Below are 20,000 nucleotides of genomic sequence, written 5' to 3'. Positions count from 1 at the left end.
AAAAGCCTGCTAACATGTGACATTTCTGTACGAAGGAATTCTGTATAGCATTTTCCATCCTCACAAGCACATCTGTGGTCGATTTCATTTTTCTAAACCCATATTGATATGCATCATTAGACCACCATGGCACCGGAGGTTGACAGTACTTTCCTGCTACTTTTAGGAATGGCTGCTTCTGCTGCGTGATGTGAAGTGATTAAACAGCATCTTGAACACATTGGAAATCACTCACTTGCAATACTGCAGTTGATCTAAAAAGATTCCAGTCTGCATGTTCAAGTCGCCATCTTTGCACTCCACTGGCTGGAATACCATTCACCTCCTCCAAAATTATTGGAAAGTGGTCACTTCCATTATGTCTTCCATGATCTGCCAAGTGAATTTAACTGTGAATCAGGTGAACCAATTGACACATCTATATTGGAAGATGTCCCAGTTTGAATTTTGGGAAAAGGGGTGGGAGTGTCACTGTTTAGTAAAACTGTATCTACTCTTAAGAACAAGGACTACAAGGCCCTTCCTCGAGGTCTCCCCAGAGGTGATACCCCCCATTGAAATCTCTAAAGAGTAGAAATGGATGTGGCAACTGCCCAAGTAGATCTTCCAAATCATCTATGTCGAGAGTATGTGGAGGAAGGTAGATGGATGCAGTGGTGTAAGGTCGTATCAAGCCTATTCTCACAGCCTTCACCTACAGTGTTGTCTGCAGGTGGATGGCCTGGAAGGGAATATCCTGACATACCTATACTGCTATTCCTCCATGAGATCCATTATCAAAGGTCCCATAATGGGTGTGAATTTTGAATCCTCCCAGGAGAATCGGACGATTTCCCCTGGTCATAATCTCTTGTAGTCATACACAAAACTGGGTTACATGAAGCTATCAGATGTTGCAGTCTTGCCATTTTGCATGAATTCCCTGACAGTTCCATTGGATTAGGGTATCCAGTTCTTCAGTTTCTTCTCATAAGGTGTTTAGCAGCACTTGTGGTTAAGGTTTGCCCACACTCTAGTCTGTCCCTTTCCAGGATGTTGGGAGTCCTTTTGAAAAGTTGTGTATCTGTGGAACTAGTTTCCACAGGCTTCCTTGGACGGCTCAGGATTCCTTTGCCTGGGCAAAAGACGGACCTGAAAACCCTTTTCTTCAGGGGCATTCTGCTTTTCAGTGGAGGCCCCTTTGAATGTGGTGGTAGCTGGAGCTGTCACCATTGAGGCCTCTGGAGCCTTGATGATGGCTTCAAAGACCTTTCTTTGGGAGGAGGAGTCTCCTCAATAGACCCTCACTCCTACTTCGTTTCTGGTGGAACAACTCACCAGAGGCAGTTTCAAACAACTGAGGGTGATGTTTAAAGGTCGTGGCAGAAAGTGTGGTGCAAGAAGTATTGGAAGGCAAGGGATGGCAGGGAAAAAGGATGGGCTGGAACCGAAGCAAAGGACTTACCTGACTGTGCAAACAGCACACAGGCACGTCACTTTGCCTCTGGAAAACTAACTTTTCTTTGCTCCTTGTTACAATACTTTTTCAAATTTGTACCTTTTACATTGCTTTGAAGAAGCTTCATGAACTTCTTTGTAGTGGTAAAAGCATATTGGCCTGGATAGTTTTCATCTCTTGAATACCTGTTGTACCATGCTTTACACACACGCTCTTGGTTGTCCATTTTTCTTAAAATGGCAAGAGTTGGCTCCATGCCCATAACCCTGGCAGTGGAAGCACTGCATAGGGGTTTGGGCGCATATGGCTTTACCCTTTGGTGTCGACTATTCCAAACCTTCAACTCTCTTCTTAGAACGTTTTAAGGCAGCTACATTAAAACTCTTTATTTCCTCTAACAGTTTCTCCTCAGAATACCTCATCAAGTCTCGGGAAAAGACAATTTCCCCTTTCATGGATTGAGTGTTTTGTGAGGAGAACGCCGAACTTGAGCCCAGGAATGTCACATATCGTAGGCATATCTGGTGATGAAACCTCAACTATCAGGCTACCATCTTGCTGTGGGGTGATGCAAGGATCACACCTCAACTATTTTGCGATGTACTTAAAAATCTCAAGATCCATGATCTTGAGACCATCAATGGTCTTTACTACAAGGTACTTACTATATGAAATACTTCAGATTTACCAGGTAAGATTTCCTTAGTGGATTGAGGAGGACTTTTCTCCTTACTGGTTTGGGAGCCCGGGAAGCATTAAGATTCCCATTCTTGCCCTTTGGAAAAGGAAAAGGGTTTCCCGAGTGACATTGATGTTCCAGAGGGATTGGCCAGGGGATTGCGTAGGTCAGGGAGAGAATTAGATCTTTGTAATTGTAATAATCATACAAATTGGATTTCTTCATTTCCTCATCCCCCACCCACCATGGAGTCCAATGAGGGGAAGCTATAGGTTGGGCTCGAAATCTCCCAACAGCCAGAGGAAATATATATGCAGCCACTATTACAGTATGATGGCACTCGCGGTACCTATGAGCTACCCATTGAACAGTGCCTGCTTAACCTAACCCATACTTGACCAGCCGATTGACTTGGGCCGGGCCTGATCAAGCCACCTGTCTAACCAGAATAAAGGACCAAAGAGGTGTGTTGCTAGCTACAGGGTGCAGTGTGCAGTATCGCTCAAACTCTAGGACTCCTTTCTCCTAGTAATACAAGATGCCATGCACGGCAAACACACGTGGGAGAACTTTCCCTGGTCCAGGATGGAATGAACCAGGGGTGGGTGCATCATCCCCTCTCATAGGTCTTGGTGCACCAGGAAGCCATTTTGTCTTATCCTCCAGTACGGGTATCCCTCTGGTCTGGCTCACCAGATCATTGGGACATCAAGCCTCCCCACCACGGCAAGGCGGCTCTCGTTAGGTGGGAGGATTTACTATTTCTTGCAACAAGGTAGAGGACATACCGATAGGGGTAAAATTCGCAAATGGGTAAGTCTAGTAGGAGGATGGTTAAGCGATGGTATTTGGTAGGGTAGGCCTTGTTTCATTGTCTCATTGTCAGTGTCTGCGTTGTTTAATTGTTTGGTTGATGTATCCGTTACCCTGGATGGGGGGGGGGGCGAGCTTTTCTCCCGGACTACCATAGAAGTGCCCATCATTGTGGGCTGGGTTGAGTTATGGCCCTGGGCTAAGGGTTCTCCTTCCACTCTAGGGATTAGAGTTCGTGTTATCTGCACATGGGAAGCCCCCTGCTTGGCCCTCTTCAATCTAAGGTTGGTAGCGAGTTTTTTCTCAGGCTACCATAGAAGTGCCCATCATGGTGGGCTGTAGTTATGGCCATCGATACCAGGTGGTCCATTTTATTTGGAGCTCGGTACCCTGGGCTAAGGGTCTCCTTCCACTCTGGGGATCAGAGTTCATGTTACCTACACGTGGAAGCCCTCTGCTTGGCCTTTTTCGATCTAGAGCTGGTAGCCAGATTTCTTTCTGACGTTGAGGGACAACGAGATCCCACGGTTACGAAAATGAGGCATGGTATAATACAGAAAAGGGATAAAAGAATAATAATAACAATGATAATAAGTGGTTGGACTCAGAAAGTAGTGATAACAATGATAATGATAATAATAATGATGATAGGCTGCTAAACTCAGAAGGTAATGATAATAATGGCAACAATAATAATAATGATAATAATGGCAACAATAATAATAATGATATAGATGACCTTAATAATATAATAATAACAATAATGACAATGATAATGATCAGTATTATTATTATCATTTTTGTTGTTGTTACCAATGTTGTTGTAATGATAATAATACTAATAAAGGTTATGATAAAATTGATGCTTGAAAACAATAAACTTAATAATAATAACATAATTTATTTTATTTATGATAATGATAATAATGATGATTACGGTAATAATTATAATAATAGCGATACTAATAATGACGATATTGATATAAAAAAACAAAAAAAAACATCAACAACATAAATAATAAATAATCACGAAAGTAATAATGCTGATAATGATAATAGTAATAATGATAACGATAACAATGATAACAATGAACATGATTACAACAATAATGATGATGTCGATGTAACAGTCACAAGCGCGTGAAAAATGACCAGCACACACCCCGCCCATAAAGGGTAAATTTCATAATTACAACACCTAAGCAAGTGGCACAGAGAGAGACCCGATCTAATTCTGCTGACGAAACTATACGTTTACTTGCGGGAAATGTTACTCGAAGTTCTTAGGTAGAATGCATGTGATTATATTATATTAGATTGGACATTAGATAGGGCCGACCTCTCCACTAGATCCTGAATGAGTTAATTACTGGTAGGTTAATATATACATATAAGAAAAGTATATTTTTATCAGTAAGTATACTAGAATGATAACATTAATGATATAATGATAACAATGATAATGATAATGATATAATGATATAATGATAACAATGATAATAATAATGATATAATGATAACAATGACAATACTAATGATATAATGATAACAATGATAATAATAATGCTATAATGATAACAATGATAATGATGGTATAATGATAACAATGATAATAATAATTGTAATAATAATAATTATTATGATAATAACAGTAAGTATAATGCTATTGAGAATAAAAATGAAAATAGTAATGTCGTGTCGTCTTGACAATCATGTAGGAGTGAACATGGAAATAAAAGTGATCACAGTTTTATACAATAAAATCAGTAAAAGCTAAGAATAAAATGAGGGAATGATTAGAAAGAAGCTTAATACATAAAAAAACGAAAGAAGAACATCCTCTCTGCTCCAGTGTGGCACTAGGCCAATGGTTCACCAGTAGCAGAGTCCTTTGCACAACTAACAATAGTCCTCAAATCTGCAAGGCACAAGGCCGAGATGTTTAGGCCCTATCGCGTCAGTCCTCTTCTCCAGTCCCTGGCATCAGCAGCTTAGAATAGATGCCAATGTATCTTTCAAGTAGCTAACAGCACTCCTCAAATGTGTGTGACACTGGGCCAAAGGCGCCCAATGTTAAAATGATAAATAATAATAATCGGTTTATTGTTTTTCATGCAGCCAGGGGCTGAAAATAACATAGAAATAGAGATAGATAAACAAAAAAACAACACATAACATAGTTAGTTTACATAGTAAACTAACAATCAATGACAACAAATAAACAGATAAACAAAAGCCAAGCACAAAATCGGGTTTGAGTTTGGGATTGGACAAATAAATATGGACTAGTGTTCATTGAGAGTCGGACTAGAGTGGGTACTGTGCTCCGGGGGTAGCGGTCAGTGCGGGCCCTGATGGGCACCAGTTTGTTGGCGGCGCGTAGGGCCCGGCGAGGGGGCGGCGCGTCGGGGGCAGCAGTCACGGTGGCGTGGATTGCACAGAAATTTTTAAGACCAAATTGCTGCAGTGGGGTTTGAGTAGTGAGTGGGGGGGAGGTAGGCCTGGGGCAGCCAGGGCGCGGTCATAGAGGTGTAGACGGGCCCGAGAATGATCTGGCTCCCCTTTTCTGCATCCTCTCAATTTTGTAGCAGCTGGGGGGCGGTGAGGAGGGGGACCAGGCGGGGGAGGCGTAGGTCAATTTGGGGCGGGATGAATAGCCTGTAGATATTCTGATGCCCCGGGAGTGGGACTTGAGGCGACGCAGCATGTGAAGCTGTACGGGGCAGACCTCACGATGTCTCTGACGTGCTGCGTCCAGGAGAGCTTATCGTCGATGGGGGACGCCAAAGCAGCTTGGTAGAACGGACTACGTTCGAGCAGATGGTTGTCCAGCGTGAGGATGGGCGAGGGGGCGGGTTGGTGGAGAAGTCAAAACTGCATCACAACTGACTTCTGGCGATTGATGGTGACGTGATTTGCGGTGGTCCAGGAGAGGAGGTTGTCGGGGTGTGCTGGAGGGCGGAGTGGTCAGGGCAGGAATTATCAATGGCGGTGGCTATGGTCGAGTCACCACGTATTTCCAACGATGCTGGGTATCGAGGAAAGCATCGTTAATCAGACTAGGAAGCATAGAGGGCCCATTCTAGTCCCCTGGGGGACTCCGCACGTGAGTGGCAGAAGGCTGGAGACTTGCCCCTGCACGCGCACGGCCTTTGCCTTTTGGAGAAAAAGTCTGCCACCCAGGGATGAGGCACTCCCTGATGCCCGTGGAAGCTGCTGCTTTGAGATACCGTAGTGTGGTCCACCAGATCGAAGCTTTCTTGAAGTCTGTAAAGATGCGGGTTTGACGGAGGATTTGCGCTTGTCGAGGTGGGAGTGGACGAAGTCGAGGAAGCTGACGAGGCAGTGTGGGGTGGAAGAGGAGCGCATGTTTGCCGAACTGCCGAGTGTCAATGCTGGGCGCGAGGTCCGGTACGCCCAGTCGGCGCAAAGATTTCACACAGCAGGCTGGGCAACGGAGTAATGGCGATGGGTCGTAGTTCGCCGAATGAGGTGGGGTTTGGGGGTTTTTTCCCGATGGACGTGACAAATGCGGTCTTCCTTTGATGGGCACTTAGACTGTTGCAATAAAGCATTTATAATGGAAGTAAGAAAGTGGCAAAGTTCCATTGCGAACCCTTGATGAGGCGCATTGGCAGGTCAAGGGGAGTGATGGCTCTCTTGACGGGGATTCTTCCCAGCTTCTGAAGCACCTGGGACTGTGGGAGCAGTGAGGGGGCCCGGCAGATAGGGGGGAGGCGGGTGGTGTCCAGGGGGGTAGCTGCTGACAAATTTAGGCGAAATGGTCATTGAGAGCCCCTGCTGCTTCACTGGGGTAAGGATGCTGGTGCATGGAAACGTGCACGACGATATGCAAGGCGCACAGCTCCCGAACTTTTTCGTACCATTGGCTGGGCTGCAGGTGTTTTAGTTTGTGTGGTAGAAGGTTTTTCTTGGCTGTTTTTTTTTCCTGATGACTGTGTTGCGGAGTGATTTGTAGGCGGGGATGTTGTGCGAGTGGAAAGGGTTGATTTTTCTGCTGAATGAGGCATTTGGGTGCGGCCCGTGATCCAAGGCAGGGCCGATGGGTGTGTACTGAGTGACTTTTCCGGGGAAAGAATGGTGAAAAGCCGTAGTGACAGTCAGAGGGTAGTAGTGCCACTTGTCCTCCACATCAACAGCGGTAAGAACGCAGTCAAAGGGTGTTGGGTAATCACTGCCCAAACGTATGATTGAGGACTGTGTGATGGCCTGTATTTCCTGGTCTTGGTCTGCTTTGGCTGAAGACGGTGGGCAAAGGCAGCCATAACACTGATACGTGTCTGCTGCGGCCGACAGGAGAATACGGTAGAGAGGTTGGTACCAGTCATGTAATCAGTAAGGATCAAATCCAGGGTTCTGTGTTCATAAATGGGGAAAATTTACTACTTGTGACAGATGGAGCTCATTTTGCAAGTCGAAGGTGTCTATTCATTAAAAACACCACATTTATCATCTTGCATGACGGGTATCGCACGCGCAGAAAGGGCAGTGGTGGGGTCAGGGGGCTGAGTAGCAGTTGTTTGGTGGGGGCTCGTGGGGGTGGTAAATCACCAGCAGATGAGGGACGCGCGAGGCGAGGTGGTGAGGAGGGTTGACCCGCACCCCCAACACTTCCAGGTTAACTGGAACTTCCACGTCCAAGGGGGTGGGCGAGAGGTCATTCGGGGACAACAGGATGACCCCTCCTCCACGTTTGTTTGGCGGGGGTGATGGAAGATGCTGTAGCCAGGGATATGAATGGTATCAGCCTGGATTTGCCACGCCTCTGTGATGGCTGTGAGGGTCCCTAGCATGTTTTACCAACTTCCTCTTTGATGTCAGCTGTGAGAGTGGATGTCGAACAAGGTAGTCAAAGGGCTATCGCAGGGTCTTCATTAAGACATCATCAGTTTTTGGGCCTGCCATTTTCATCATTAGCATGTGACAGCTCTTTTGGTGGGAGGTATGGGGGTAGGTGATTAAGATGTGCTCAGAAAACTTCTCAGAATCTAGGTCTTCAAATGATACAGAACTAAATCGTTTAAAGACTCTGGCAGGGCCTGCCACTTTGGCCCAAGAGGATGAGGAACCATTTCCTTATCCACACCAGTTGACTGACATCAGGAGTGAAAGCCCTTCAGGCTTGCCGGTTGTAGGAACCTCTTGTAGACCCCTCTGGCATCCCTGGAAGCGTTACAGCTGCACGGTGAGCTGTTTTCAGGCGCTGCTGTAGTTATCATTGTCAGCAAATCTGGCGCCATTTGTTAGTCCTACCGGAGAGTATGCGTGCCTTCCTGTTAGAAAAAAGATGGGCTGCTCTCCTGTAGAATGATGGATTGCAGAGTTCAGAGCAAGATTCGTGCACTCTAACAAACCGATAGCTTGAGGGTGGTAACGTACGGTACGAGGCACGGATCATTTCAACCATATCAGCAAACAACTGGGAGATAAACTGTCCAGTTTATCTCGCAGTTGTTTGGATGACCTGAGGTGGACCAAAGTAAGTCACCCAATTCTCTAGAAAAGCACAGTGTATGCATGGTGGCATTTTTATCTGGATAAACCTGAATGAATGCTGATCGAGAATTGTTAAAACCATCTCATTGGTGCCTTAGCAAGATCCAGGATGTCCATGGATACCCTCTCCAAAGCATAAAGTGCAAGAGGAGCCTGAGTCATTGGAACACTCTGTTAAATACCACATGGACTGCAGATAATTCAAACATTTTACTCCACAAAACATCGAATGTCACGCAGCATGTTGGGCCAGAAAAAAAAACATGAAAAATTATTATAGATCTTATGAATCCTGGTTGCATTGCCAGTGGAAGAGTGTGAGCTGCTTGCATGGCTGAAGTACACAACTTTTCTGGAACACACAGCTTATACAAGATCTTATCAGGCAGATGTTTCAGATGGTAAACTACCCCATCCTGAACTTTAAACTCTAATGATGAGAGTTGTGGCTTCTTCTTGGGCAAGACTTCTTCCATCATAAATGACAAGATTTCCCGGAACTTTGGAGTCCTGGCATTGCTCAGCAGCAAGTTCTTGAGGGGAAGGTTCATTGATGTTGATTGGAGCAACCTGCCATGATAACAAGCCAGGCACATGATTTGTCGGGCCCCCTTTGTAGTGGATATCAAAGTCATAAAAAGAAGGCATGTGCATAGTGGGTCATTCTTGGCGATTTAGTTCAATGTTTAAAGATGTGAGTCAGAGGGTGGTGATCTGTCAGTACAAGGAATTCATGACCATAGAGATATGGGGCGAACAACATGCATGCCTTCGACAACTGCCAATGCTTCACAATCTAGGGCTGGATAGTGGGTCTCAGGATCTTGTAACTTCCTGCTGTAGTATGCAGTGGCCTGAGGTAGTCTTGGTCGTCTCTCTGGATGAGGGCAGCACCAAGTGCAATGCTGCTGGCATCTGTGTGCAGTTCAAACCGCTGAGCGATGTCTGGTTGCTTGAGCACAGGCACGGACACTAGCTTCGACTTCAGCTCTTCAAAGGCATGTTTGTTCTAAAAAGGGCAGCAATGGAAATGGGATTTTAGGAGTAAATAAAGGGGGTGCAGCAATGGTAGCATACCCTGTAGTCCCAAGGAACCTGCAGATTTTTGTCACTGTGCTGGGGTGTCAGCGATGGCTGCTACCTTGCTGTGATCTGGTGCCACACCAAGTTTATTGTTGTTGCTGCAAAGCTGCACTTCTCTGCATTTAGCTTGAGTCCTGGCAGCGACTAGGAGTTTCAAGGTTTCCTCCAAGTCCAGTAAGTGCTGAGAAAAAAGCCTTGAAGAAAACCACAATATCATCTATATAGGCCAGTGTGTGATCTCAAAGGACTAAATTCATGGTCCTCTGTAACATCGTTGGTGCTGTCCGAAGGGTAGCCAGCAAAACTGGAAGAATCATATCCATCAAGAAGGCAGGCTTTGCTTGGTCTTCCTCCTATACCTCGATGCTCCAATAAGCAGCTCTGGCATCAAGTGTGGTGAAGGTGTCTCAGGTGGCTCAGATCATCTATCAGTTCATCAATTCTGTAGATATCTGTAGTGGTGACTGCACTGAACTTTCTGTAGTCAACACAAAAGTGTAGAACACCTCCCTTTCTCCATACAAGGACAAATAGGGTGAGTCACGGTGAGGAGGATAGCTCAATGACACCCGCACTGAGCATAGTGTCATACTCCTTCCATATCAGCTCACAGGTTGCTTGTGGAAGCCTCCATTGCTAGGTGCATACTGGCACTGCATCCCCCTGTCTCGATCCTATGTTGGATACCTGATACATGGCCAACTGCAGTTTCTTCTTCATTGAGCAGGACTTGATAGCAATATAGGAGGTCGCTTAGCTCCTAGCATTGGGTCTGGTCAAGGTGCTCCAGATTGTACGTCTGCTCACCATCTTCCATATGTTCTTGATTATCTTCACTGCAAGGGCTTGAGAAAGCGGCAACTCCTCAGGGACAACGTCTAAGCCCTCTGCATACCCAAAGTCAGTCAAGCCATGCATATAGTCAAATTCATCGTGCTCCCAACAGAAGTCCCATCTGCAGCATCAGGCTCTGAGGATACAGGCTTTGTGGGAGAAGGATCAGGTGTAGTAGCTTGGGTTTGAAGCAAAAAACCCCCTCTATTGCATTACAGTGCCCAATCGTGTACCTTGGGTCAACCTCACCACCCTTGCTGTGTCATTCACCATCCCCACGGGACGGTGGCATTCCAAAACAGTGCTGATCATATATGGCAGACGCACACAGCTGACGATTTTGGCAAGATGATGACTAATTGGGCCCAGACCTGCTGATCACACCTACCAAACACCCTGTGTGTGAAGGGAGCTCTGTCGTGATAAGGAGGTGTACAAAGGGTTTAGTGGCCATGGAAGTCATTAGAGGACTGGAATTGCAGTGTCCATGAATACCGGAATCGTTGGTGCTGACTATTGATCTGCAGCATTGGATTATCGATATAGGTGATGGGAAAGGTATGACCTTCAATACTGAGAGAGGCCTCACTTTCTGTAGCACCAGATGAGAGACAGAAGCTTGTCCTTTGGAGTAGATCCATTCCCAGGAGGATATCTCCAGGAAACTTCATGTCACACACAGCAACTTGATGGTTAACTTCAGTTGGCCAAAGTTTAAATGAAAGGGTTACCTTGCATAAAGTATCTAATGCCTCGCCGGCGACACCCTTCAAAGTTCTGGATGGGTTCTTCCGGTGCAAGGAACCCTCTTTATCCAGGAGAATAAGCGTCAGTAATTTGATAATGATCTCCAACCCAGTGTTGATGAAACCAATTACAGTGGCACCACGAGTGGTTCGTCCTGCACAGCCTAGGGCTTTCACGGTGGTGGACTATTTCCTGGGAGAGTAGGGCCCTTGGTACATGTTTCATCTCTGCCAGGGTTTCAGAGGGCAGCATTACCCTGGCTCTGATGAAAGGGGCACTCCCCAGCAAAGTGTCCTGGGTTTGGGCACTCATAGGAGCGTCGGCTGGTAAGTGGGAACTAGCTTCCCTCCTTCCCCGTGCATGGCACTCAAATGTGTTGTGGGTTGGCAGCTGATGATAAATACACCATTTATGATAGTTGCTGTGATGGAAGTGGAGCTGACAGTCATGGCATAAACATCACGAGGTGCGTGGAATTGGTTTGAGTGCTGTGTGAACCGGTCAGATCCAGTAGACTGGTAGCTGCTGTGGTGGACTCCATGCCGCGAATTCCAAAATATACTGGGCCGCCTCAGCAATCTGGGATGGCTCATGTAGCAAGCCCACTCAGAAGACCCTCTTCACCAGCTGTGAAGGGTCCCGCAGCCTCAGGGTGATTCCTGTATCCCTGATACACATTTCCTTCGAGCTGGAGGAAGAAATCCATATGTGCCTGGTCATGGACATATAGATCTCACACAGTACCTTGTAGATGTCGGCAGAAGTATGTATCCCACGGACTTGTTTCATAGTGCTGCTTTGCAAGACTGGAAGTCGCCAATGCTGTCAAAAAGTGGAGTGTTTACCGGCAGTTCAGCTGCTCCTCGACAGCTTGCGCTGGCTGCTTGGACGTAGCCTCAGATGTGGGTGGCTTGATGATATTCTCTATTGCCTGGATCCAACCCTCCACTTCTTGCTTTTTCTGGAGTGGCTGTGAGGCAGGTGCATCTCCTCGGAAGTGTGGAACAGTTTCCTTGAAGAGCACATACCTGACTGTGATGGTTGCTGGATACTGTAGCTATCTTGTGGAAGGTTTTGAGTGAAGGAACAGCCTGATTGGAAGACACTGGCATCTGGTCCCACTGTGGTTGAGGTGGATACATTTCATGTGGACAGATCTGGAACTGCTGGGCGATTATAGTGAAGCGGCAGAGGCAGATACTGCATACGGTTGGTGGTAGGTGGTAGGTGGTACAGGTAGCACGCCTCCACTGAGTGACTAAGTACCTCAGACACAAGCCTTGTGGTTGCCGTTGCAAGAGACTGCGACTCCTGAAACTCCACATCCTGCTGAGTGACTGGCAGCAGGAATTCTGGAGGTTTGGGTCACTCTCACTCCCTCGCGTTGTATGGTCATGGTGGAGCTCGAGCTTCCTGGAGTTCTCATCGAACTGAGTCAAGTTCCTGCCTTGCTCCTGCTACTGGTCACGCAGCTGCCGGATGACCTCGTCGCTCTCACGCAGCCGATCTTCCTCGTCATTAGCTGAGGGGGCTTCCTGGGCAACTACATCCTTTGACGCATCGCTTCCCCAACTTGTTCCAGGGCGAAGGTCGTTTCTCTCACGTAGCCCTTCACTTCAGCAAAAAGGTCATTAATCTTGCCCATATCTCGGAGAACATTGAGATCTCGCCTTCCTTCACTTCAAAAGCTCGGCGGACGTCTGGATTGGATCGGCTGGACGAAGGAGCGGAAGATCCAGATGCAGGCAAGCTGTCTGACGGCATATTGCGGCGCTCCTGGAGCTTCTCGTAGTGTTCTTCCCTCTCCTTCTCACTTGGCATACTTTCCGCGAACCACGCAATGTCCCAAGCGCCGAACCGTAAAACAATAAGAAAAACTAAAACCAAAAGCAGCAGAACAATAAAACAAGAAAACGACCAAGATCAAAGCTCCTCGAGAAAAAAAAAGTATATATAATATATATATATATATATATATATATATATATATACATATAAGAAATAGTCCCTAAGTTAAAATGAGCCACAAGATCCCCAGCTAAGTGAGCTGAGTAAAAAAAATCTAAATTTACAACCAGTCTGTAAAAGGATGATTAAAACATGAAACTTACAACTCTTAAAACTACAAAACAGTGGAAACGCTAAAAAGTGACGGCCAAGATTTGAAAACAAAAACTTGCACATAGAAAGCACGAAGTAAAACTGAAACAAACAAGAAAAACACCCAAAGTGGCTCACCCAAACTACTTAAAAACTGACATGCATTATGCAACTAACTAGAAAAACTATGCTGGATCTATAATCGACGGAAAGAGAATTTAGAGATTTATAGATTTAGACTGGAACAAATCCCGACGCTGCCCACCAAAAATGCCTGTGGTGTATTAAAATATTTAGTATGACCAGGGCCGCCTTATGCAAATAAAGTGAATTATTTTAATCCGTAGTATAAGCCCCGTGAGTGGTAGCGTGGCCAGAGGAACTTATTTTGGCGTAGCATTCCCCCCTCTGTTGCACAATAAAACAGCAACACAATGAAGTAATAAAAAGTAAAGTTAAAAACCCTCTTAAGCATTACATAAAAATGAATTAAAACTACAATAAGCTAAAATAATAGTAAAATGAAACCTAACTTTAAAGACCAATATTAAATTCAAGAAAAAAACATGCAGTATAAAATTAAAGTAAAAGTGAAAAATAAAACCTGAATAAAGAAAAGCACTCGTAACTATCAATGATTATTAATGTATAAAAGCATGATCAATCCAACTCCTATACGCAAGTGAAAGATGCCTCAGATTTAATTTTATCTTTTGTAGCTTCCGTGGGCGTCGAGCCGGTTTCACTCAGAAAATAAAAAGAAGAAAAAGACACCACATCTCTACTGCGATCTCTGCTGAACTGTTTATTTTTCGCGGTCATCGGGGGGGGGGGGGGTGAGCAGGTGACGGTGACGTCATTATATACAGGTTTTACAAATTGATAAATAAAAATCCATTGATAAATTGATGAATAATAGGTAATTTGGTTAAAATGATAAACATGTAAAACAATCACAATAATAAACATGAGCAAAATAATAGATAAAAATAATGTTTGTAAAAGTGGTCATCCTAATCACCAAAACATTTAAATGATATATTTGGAATTGAATAAAATAAGGAAACTAATAGTTAACTAAAACTAGGCATGCCGACAAAGAACTGCATTTAAACGGTAAAAAGGTAAGGTAATCAAAGTTAAACAAGAACCAAAGAAAATGTACCTAAATGTATTGTTAATGATAAGAGTAAAAGGATGGAAACCGGCAGGTGGAAAATGCTTTGAGGGGAAAGTACAGACTGCCCGACCAGGGAAGCGCGCGGGTGAGGATGAAAAAAAAAAAAAATGATAATCACAGTAATACTCATCATGATAATAATAACAACAATAACAATAATAACTGCAATACTAATACTAATATTTGAGTAATAACAATATAATGATAGTAGTAATACTAATAAAAATAATGATAATCATAATAACAATTACAACAGTTATGATTATAATGACAAAAATATTAATATAAATAATGACAATAGTATTAATAATGATGATAGGGATAGGTACAAGCAACCGATCACGACAATAATGGCACCAATAGAATTTCGTCGTTCTTTTACACCTGTAAACGAGAGGCCACCACAAGCCACCAGATGTAAGCGTGAGTTGGGAGTACCGCATCACCAGAGGTGAGCGGAAAAAGAGAGATGGACTTGGGTGGGTCAGTGAAAAGGGGCTTAGCTTGCTGGTTTATTCTTGAAGACAGTATGAGACCCCAAGAGGCACCCGTGTCCCGGTTGGATAACGAGGCGGTGGAGCTGTACCCTGTGTGGATTGGCCTGTCCGTCTTGTCTCTCCTCTCTGCCTTACAGACATGTCCCTTTATGCGGCGGTTCCCTTCGAGGGCGGATGTTTATCCCTGGGCGAAAAGAGAAAGCCGGGCGACATCTGCGCCCTGTCCAAGGAGAAGGGCAGCTGCTTGGAGGGGGGTGTGAAGTGAAACATCGGTTTTGCTACGTTTTGTTGACACGTCGGCCCCCGCGCAGGCTCGCCCCGAGCCGACGAAACCCCGAAACGATGCAGTAGAGGTTCTGTTGGGTATCTAAGATGGTCGGGGTGATTGCTTGCGCTAGGGTCGTCGCGTCCAGGGTAGTGGGTGGGGGAGGGGTTTCGCCCTGGGGTGCAACATTCATAGGAGGAGGGCAACGTTTAGAAGCTAAAATATAAGGTACCAGGCAAGTAAAAAGGGCTAAGGAGGAGGATGGTCAGGATTAGGGGTTTCAGTAAGGTACCATCATATTAAAGAGAGAAAAAAAAATTTGGGATAAAAATTTCCAAAATTCTTGGGTAAATAGGCAAGTATATATGCTTCGAACACATAGGCAGCGGGGCCTAAACTTAATTTCAAACGTGCGCGTCTCGGCGCTTCAATCGTATGAGGTAATGTGGGGGGGCGCAGGTTTCCCTTTTTTTACGGCTATGAGCCGGTTTAAAAATTAACTTGCGATGAAAAGTAAACATGCCGTCTCGGCGCTTCAATCGTATACGAAAGTGTGCGGCGGGCGCAGGTTTTCCTTCTTTTACGGGAATGACCGGGTTAAAAATTTAACTTGGGGTGATTGAAAACCGAGAACCTATACAAAGCAGGGTCGAAATGTGTGCCATTTTGCAACTGGAGACACTACCTCAGTACATTTCCCCAAAATTAAAAAAAGAACATAAACCCCAGCATTACGAGGAAAAGTATCGAACTTGAGAGGAGTGTAAAGAGTTTTGGGGTTTTCAGTTATAGTCATGGGGATGGCATATAAAAATCCAAAACCCTGGGGTAAATTTCCCAGTAAATGGGCAGGTAGGTGTACGGGAGGTGATCTAAATATATGTGTGAATGAGTGACCGATTTTTAGGGCAAGTATGGAGAAATTGATATAAAGAACACAACGATATATGTTACACAGAAAAACAATACGCAAGAAGAATGATTAAAATGTTTCTAATGGAATAACTATAGGGGAAAAAAAGAAATAAAATTTTTATTCGACACAAATAAACATGAATAAAATGAAAGCGCCGAACAAACAATAAATTAAATTTAAAACCCAAAGGGAAACAAATTTTTTTGAGGAAAAAAAATATAAAAAATGGATCTGAGGATAAAAATAATAATAGACAGAAAAAAAACTAACAAATACTCAATTACGCAATGGTTAGGGCTGGGAAAAGAAGTTGAAATGAGGGTGGTATCACTTAGGTTTGATTCAGTGTGGGATTCGTTTTCTGTGTTGAAAAAAACAAAGGGCAGCGAAAACTATGTAGTAAAGTTTTGTATGTGCGTTCGTAGAGTGGCACGTGTTGAATTTCAAAGAAGGCAACTTATATGCAAAGGGGTGGGTGGGTATAGGGGAAGACAAAAAGTTTCTCTGGCATAATAGGGACAACTTTTAAAAGTAACGAGGAAGATTTTTGGTGCTGGATAGAAAATGCGACATCCGGCTGTGTTTGGGAAAAATTCGCGAAGAATTTGCGAGGCAGGTGAGCCGGGAAGTGTGGCGGGGTAGAGGCAAGGATACATCTTCAGTAATTTGTCAGGAGGGTAGCAGAGGCGTGAGTGGGCAGCACGAAGTAGTGGGAGACATGGGCCGGGTAAAAAGAGGAGTTGGGAGCAATGGCTGAAGTTATTAAGGGGGGCAGGGGACCTTTGACAGGAGTATTGTCGGTAATCACAACGGGTCGGGTAGGAGCATGGTGGTAGTGCTTTTGCGTCGGCGTTTGGGGGTTTTTAACACCCCTTGCCCTCGAGTAAACGAGAGGCCACCCCAAACCATCAGATTAAGCAAGGACCCCAAAAGCCACCCGTGTAGGAAAACATGAGTTAGAAGTACCCGTACCCGAGGTGAGCGAGCGAGAGATGGGCTTGGGGTGGGAGTGAAAAGGGGTTAGCTTGCTGGTTTATTCTTTAAACAGTTTGAGACCCCCAAAGGCCCCCTGTCCCCGGGTGGAGGAAGAGGTGGTGGACGGACCCCCGGGGGGTTGGCCGTCCGCCGGCTCTCCCCTCGCCTTACGGGCTGCCCCCTTTTTTTGCGAGGTTCCCTTCGAGGGGCGGAGTTTTTACCGTGGAAAAAAGAAAGCCCGGGGGGGGAAAAGCTTCCTGCCCCGGAAAGGGCAGCTGCTTGGACGGGGGTGTGAAGCGTACATCCGGGCTTGCTACTTTTTGTGACAACACCCCTATATATATATTAATATATTATATATATATATATATTATATATATAATATATATATATAATATATATATATATTATATAATATATATATATTAATATTAAATATATATAATAATATTATATATAACTACAAATATATAATATATATATATATATTTTATATATATATAAAATATATATATTACCCCCTCATATATATATATTATATATATATATTATTTATACATATAATATATAATATTATATATTATATATATAATAAAATTTTATATATAATTATAAATTTTATATTACATATATATAAAAAAATTGATACACACACACACACAACACACACCCCACAAAACACACCACCACCACACACCACACACACACACACACACACCCCCCATATATATAATATATTATATTTTATATATATATATATAATTTTAAATATATTATATATTATAATAATAATTCACACACACACACGCACAACACACACACCACACACAAAACACCAACACACACACCACACACACACACAAAAACCACAACACACACCACAACACAACACAAAACCACACGCACAGCACACCACATTATTTATATAAATAATAATCTAAATATATATAAATATATATAAAAAATTATATATAATAATTATATATATGTGTGTGATCTATCTATCTTTTAATATATATATATAATATATATATATATAAATAAAAATATATATATATTAATGTATTAAAATATATATAATATATATAATATTAAAAAATATATATATATATTTTTATATATATATATATATATATATATATATTTTATATATTATATATACATAATATATATACATATATATATATTATATATATATATTTTATATATATAAATATATATAATATATATATATTACACACAAACACCACACACACACCCCCACACACACAACAACACACACAACACACCAACACATACCCACAATCACACGCACCGCAACCCCAAATTATTTAATATTATAATATAATATATTTTAATAATATTATATAATATAATATTTATATATATTTTTTTGTTTTATATATTTTATAATATTTTATATATTAATATTATAAATTATACTATATAAATAATATAAAATATATATAAAATTTTTAATATATATATAATATCAAATTTAATATATATATATATTATATATATATATATATATTATATATATTATATATATATATATTTTAAAATATATACAATAAAATTATATATATATATATTTTTAAAATATATAAAAATATTATATTATATATTATATATATTACACACACCACGCAATACACACACGCAATAAACACGACACGAAAACCGCACACGCACACAACACACCCCCAACACCACACCACACACACACCACACCACACACACAACCCCACAACACACCAACAACAACACACACACACATACACACAAACTTTAATATATAATATTCATTTATTTTAAAATTTATATATATATAATATATATTATTAATAATATTATATAATTATATTATATTATATAAAAAATTATATATGTGGTGTGCGTGTGCGTGTGTGTATGTGGTGTGGGTGGAATATATAAAATTATATTTATTATATATAATTATATATATATTAAAATTTATAATAATTTTTTAAATTAATATATTTATATATATATATATCTAATATATTTATAAATATTTTTAAATATATATATAATAATTATAATATATATATATTATATATAATATATATGATACATAACCCATATTGTAATGAAATATATATATATATTATATATATATTATATATATTATATATATATATATATATAGATATATATATATATAATATATATATATTTTCACACCACACACTCACACAATTATAATATATATATATAATAAATATATATATATATAATATAGATATATGTTTTGGTGTGTGGTGTGTGTGTGGTGGGGTGTTGTTTTGTGTGTGTGTGAGTTTTGTGAGTGTTTTTTGTGTTGAAAAAAAAAAAAAAAAAGAAAAAAAAAAAAAAAAAAAAAAAAAAAAAAAAAAAAAAAAAAAAAAAAAAATATATATATAAATATATATATATATATTATATGTATTTTGTATGTATATTAGTATATATATACTACATTATATATATAATATATATATATAATATATAAATAATTATATGTGTGTTGTGTGTGTGTGTGTGTGTATAAGATGGGGTAATTCTTTTTCTGTTAAGGATGTGGATAATTCTATTTCGGTACCATGGACCAGTGGCTTTTTTTCCCACGGGACCCAAAATTTTCCCAAATAAGAACCCCCGCTCAGCGAGGGCGGAGTCACATTTTATATCTGCCTCTTTTGACCGGGAGTTCGTGTGAAGCACCCGACGGGTGGGTCAGCTCCGCCCCCCCTCTGGGCGAGTGGCTGCGACCCGCATACGCGATTACCCCTTTAGAAAAGTCGTAGCGTCGTCTAGCGTGTTTTCACCCCTTTACGTGTGTTTTGCGTCCCGTCCCCACTGTACTAAGAGCATACCCTTTTATAGTCTGGGGGCGCGGGGCCTTTGTACCCTTTTTGGCATGCAGCATAAACACACCACCCCCGAAAAAAAT

Source organism: Penaeus monodon, chromosome 7 (assembly GCF_015228065.2).
Source record: "Penaeus monodon isolate SGIC_2016 chromosome 7, NSTDA_Pmon_1, whole genome shotgun sequence".
Taxonomy (NCBI): Eukaryota; Metazoa; Arthropoda; class Malacostraca; order Decapoda; family Penaeidae; genus Penaeus; species Penaeus monodon.
Note: the sequence above shows the minus strand (reverse complement) of the source record.